General features: G+C 42.8%; 1 non-coding gene across 1 annotated transcript; it reads right to left on the bottom strand.

Moving 5' to 3' along the window:
- Positions 1–305: 305 nt before the first annotated feature.
- LOC114699014 lies at positions 306–469 on the bottom strand. The gene has a single exon (XR_003735445.1). It is a non-coding gene; the product is annotated as a U1 spliceosomal RNA (small nuclear RNA).
- Positions 470–1,027: the final 558 nt, after the last annotated feature.

The following is a 1,027-nucleotide window of genomic DNA, read 5'->3' as shown; positions in this document are numbered from 1 at the left end:
CAATGAAAATAATTTTATAGTTCAGGGTCAGCACAGCATGAGGAACTGTATTAAAGGGTCACAGTGTGAGGAAGGTTGAGAACCACTATTCTAGGTCATAATACTCACATTTAAAGGAACACCTATGAAGGTGACGGTGGTAGCCCAAAGCTTCCTGCTAAACACACCACATGGGATACAGCACTGATAAAAAGATAAACAATACATGAAAGTTTGACTAAATCATACTATCATAAGGACTGGTAAATTTGATGTCAACCACTGGGATCAAATGATAAATCCAAATTTTTTTTTCTTTTTTTTTTTAGGGGAGAGCGCGATCACAGTCCCCCACTACCAGAAATTATGCAGTCGAGTTTCCCGCATTTGGGGAAATCACAGGGGTCAACACACCCCAAGTGCAATGGGTGAGCCTCGCCCTGGGAAAACCACCTGCTTGATCATGGTGTCTCCCGTGCCAGGTAAGTATGATAAATCCAAATTTATAAAGACCTGGCATTAGATATATTTAAGAATAAATAAAAAATAAGACATTGCTCTACTGTTCCTATTTCCCCCACCAAACAGCAGGACAAGACAAATACATCTCGGCTTGTCTCTCTGTTCCTGTATTATTTATCTATTGCTCTTAACAAGTTACCTCAAGACTTAGTAGCTCAGGTTGGGGATTTAGCTCAGTGGTATAGCGCTTGCCTAGGAAGCACAAGGCCCTGGGTTCGATCCTCAGACCAAAAAAAAAAAAAAAAAAAAAAGACTCAGTAGCTCTAAGCAGCATTCGTCTCCTTGGCATCTGCGTTCCACAAATCCAGGTGCTCCTTGGCTGGGTGCCACTGGATTAAGGGTTCTCATGCAGTTCCCGTCAGAGATTCACTGAGCCTGTGGGATCATCTGAAGAGCCAGCTAAGGGATGGTTGCTTCCACAATGTTGACAAGATTGTGAGTTAGTGTAGTGAGAGCCTTCCTTCTTCCTTGGCTCTTGGAGAGAAACCTCCTTCAGTTACCATGAGGTCTCACCATAGACGATCTC

This window comes from Peromyscus leucopus, chromosome 4 (genome assembly GCF_004664715.2).
Source record: "Peromyscus leucopus breed LL Stock chromosome 4, UCI_PerLeu_2.1, whole genome shotgun sequence".
Taxonomy (NCBI): domain Eukaryota; kingdom Metazoa; phylum Chordata; class Mammalia; order Rodentia; family Cricetidae; genus Peromyscus; species Peromyscus leucopus.
The sequence above is the reverse complement of the archived record's forward strand: the minus strand, read 5'-3'. Positions and strand labels throughout refer to the sequence as shown.